Below are 3,673 nucleotides of genomic sequence, written 5' to 3' on the forward strand. Positions count from 1 at the left end.
CATTGTAGCCCTACTTCTGTGGTTCAAAATCTGTGCAGCCTTAAAAGAAAATCATTTAATCTCTCTGGGTCTCACTTTACACAGCCCTATAAAACAAAAGGGTGGACTTGATGAATAATTTATAAGGATTTTGTTCAGTCTTAAAATTCCAACATTTTTGGCAGGACATTGTGAGGTAATAACTAAGGCTTGTCCTTCCAGCATTCCTGTCTTGTCTTCCCCTGTGGAGCCGCTAGCTAGCTTTCATTATTTAGAACAAGGGTAAATACAGTATACAAAAAAGTCATTTGAATTTTTATTGTTGTTTTTCAACTCATTTTAGCCATAATCATCTTCAAACCCAAGGCAATTGATTGCAAGTGTGAAGCTATTTGATAGAGGGTTCCAAAAATATGACAGCCAAATTTTAAACTATGTCTATGTAAATACTGTGGAATGATTTAAGAGCTCGTTTTTCCCCAAAAAGAGATAAAGTCAACTTTCTGGGAAGGAGAAATAAGAGGGGATGTGACCAGACTTTAGATAGTGATGAATCCCTGAACCCGGTGCCATCCCCTCAGGCAAGTGCCAGGATTAGGGAGGAACAATAAAAACCTCAAATTATTTTGAGGGTATCCCAGACCACAGAGAACCATTGGCTAATTTCCCAAGGAGGTTGCAAGCCTCCTAGAGAAACCCAACATTCATCATGGCAACTGAGCAGTAAGGTAGCAATGGTAGCATGAACTGCCTAAATGCCCGAGGACAGCCTCACATAATTCCGTACTTCCTAAAAGATGGAAAGGAGGGCCTGTATCCCCAAGAGGAACATAGGCTGGGCTGAGAGGCCCAGAAGAGTAGAAATCTTTCACAGACAGGGAGAAGAGGATTAAAAATGAGCTGTTCTTGGAAAACAGATTAAAGGTAAATATGTCAATTTGGATTTGGATGCTCTGGAACTGGATGTTGACAACCAAAGACAAGCCAGGACTGTGCATCTGGACTCTGATGCCAAGGGACCATTCCTTACTCTATGATAGAAAGATTCTTAAGTATGGAGCCCCAAAATTTATTGTTCAAGAGATATGGACTAAATTGTGTCTCCCCAAAAATTCGTATTTTGAAAACCTAATCCACAATGGGGTGGTATTTGAAGGTGGGGTCTTTGAAAGATAATTACATTTAGATGAGATCATGGGGCCCTCATGATGGAATTAGTGGTCTGGTAAGAAGAGACACCACAAAGCTTGGTCTGTCTCTCCCCACCATGTGAGGTATGAGGACACAGGCAGAAGGCAGCCATCTGCAAGCTAAGAGAACTTTCACCAGAATCCAGAACCCAAACATACTGGTACCCTGATCTCAGACTTGTAGCTTCCAGAACTGTGAAAAAATAAATATCTGTTGGTAAGCCATCCAGTCTATAATATTCTGTGATGGTAACCTGAGCAAAATAAGATAGCAAGTCAAGACACTTTTGAGAATGAAAGGATACATTAAAATTGATTATAATTTTATATTTGAAATGTTTATTCATTGAACAGTTAATTCACCATATTATTTATATTGGCTGATGTATAAAACAGTTTTCATAAAAATTATTTTCAAAGATAAATTTTTTCTAAAAAGTAGTATGACATATTTTCTTGTAGAGAAAAGCAAAATATAAAAATTATATTGATTGTCCAAACAAAAAATTAGCACAAACCATATATCTCTCTAATATTAATTCACTAATATTTTTCTGCAGGATGAATTATTATTTTAATATGGTTTTAAATTTTTAATTTTTCAAAAATTGCCTAAAATCTTCAGTTAATATTAATACACTTGAAAACGACATGTATTTACTTTTTTTTTGTAGACTATATGGGATTTTTTTGATCATATAATATTTTAATTGAGGAAATATTTAAGGGTTCTGAATTACCTAGTAAGTTCAGAGACAAATTCTAAGTGGAAGATAGTCTCAATTCTACTTTTAATGAAATATGTAAATGTATCAGTTCAAACATTTTTATAGGCACTGTCTTTTGTCTCAGTTTAGAGTTTTTCTTTTCTACAAATATACCCTATAAAGCTTTACCCTCTAAAAATCTACCTTATAAAGTTCATAAAATAAATTCTCCATTTATAATATTTTTAGTGTTTTGCAAAACAGATGCTGCAAAATCATAGGTCTTTTCAATTTCGTTGCATTTCAGTACATAATATAATCCAATTACAAAAAAAGGAACTGGATCAAAAGATTTTTTTTCTGCAAGTCATTTCAAAGACTTTTACAGAATTTTAAAATTAAATCTTGCACACTGTTTGAGGCCTCATCATTTAATTTGTTCATGTCCCCGTTTTTGTAGGGATAAATTTGCCTTTGTTTGCAGCTATTGCAAAAACTAGTTTTTGGCTTCAATTCACTGGACATTTTGATAATAGATTTCCAAACATTTTTCTTAAATGCAGAGTTCTTTCAGAGAATATTCAATGCCATTCTTTCCCATCTTGCAAGATGCTGGGTGAGAAAGCTGAGAAGTCAGATACTAAGGAGAAGAAACCTGAAGCCAAGAAGGCTGATGCTGGTGGCAACGTTAAGAAGGGCAACCTCAAGGCTAAAACGTCAAAGAAGGGGAAGCCCCACTGCAGCCGAGACCCTGTCCTGGTCAGAGGAAGTGGTAGATACTCCCAATCGGCTATGTATTCGAGACAGGCTGTGTACAAGAGGAAGTATTCAGCAGCTAAATCCAGGCTTGAAAAGAAAAAGAAGTTCTGCTACTGTCACAAAACCAGTTGGTGGTGGCAAGAATGGTGGTATCTGAGTGGTTAAATTTCTCAAAATGCCTGGGCATCATCCTACAGGAGGTGTGCTCAGAAGCTGTTGAGCCATGGCAAAACACCTTTCAGTCAGCAGGTGAGGAAACTGCGAGGGACCACTTTAATCGTCCTCACTGGGCACCACAGAGGCAACAGGGTGGTTTTCCTGAAGCAACTGAGCATGGCTTGTTACTTGCGATCGGACCTCTGTCCCTCAATTGAGTTCCTCTTCGTAGAACACACCAGAAATTAGTCACTGCCACCTCCACCAAAATTGATACCAGCAGTGCGAAAATCCCCAGACACCTCATCGATGCTTACCTTAAGAAGAGGGAGCCGTGTAAACCCAGACACCTGCAATGTGACATCTTCGACACAGAGAAAGAGAAACATGAGATTACAGAGCAGCGCAAGGTTGATGAGAAAGCTGTGGACTTGCAAATTCTGCCAAAAATCAAAGCTGTTCCTCAGCTTCAGGGTTACCTCCGCTTTGTGTATTCTCTCCGGAATGGAGTTTACCCTCACAGATTGGTGTTCTAAATTTCTTACAAAGAACCTAATTAAATAACTGATCCATTAAAAATAAGAAGAAAATATTCAATGCCATTACAGGACTTGTAGGTTGATTTACAAAATAGTTCTCTTAAAGGCTGAAACATTTCTAAAATCTGTGGATGAACAGCAAAGAGAGAATGCACTTATGACCTTGCAAAAATACATTTCGGGTACTTAACATAAGCTTCATCATGAAATTTTTATAGTACTTTAATGTTTATAAATTTTGACATCTGTAGTTTCTATTTCAATGTTTACTTATTTTCTGTGACAGAGACAGAGCGTGAACAGAGGAGGGGCAGAGAGAGAGGGAGACACAGAATCTGAAACA

At 37.4% G+C, this 3,673-nt stretch overlaps 1 pseudogene; it reads left to right on the forward strand.

The window, feature by feature from the left end:
• The first annotated feature begins 2,485 nt into the window (after positions 1 to 2,485).
• LOC125917476 (60S ribosomal protein L6-like) lies at positions 2,486 to 3,327 on the forward strand (annotated as a pseudogene).
• The last annotated feature ends 346 nt before the right edge of the window (positions 3,328 to 3,673 follow it).

The sequence above is a fragment of the Panthera uncia genome, unplaced genomic scaffold (genome assembly GCF_023721935.1).
Source record: "Panthera uncia isolate 11264 unplaced genomic scaffold, Puncia_PCG_1.0 HiC_scaffold_190, whole genome shotgun sequence".
In the NCBI taxonomy this organism is placed as follows: Eukaryota; Metazoa; Chordata; class Mammalia; order Carnivora; family Felidae; genus Panthera; species Panthera uncia.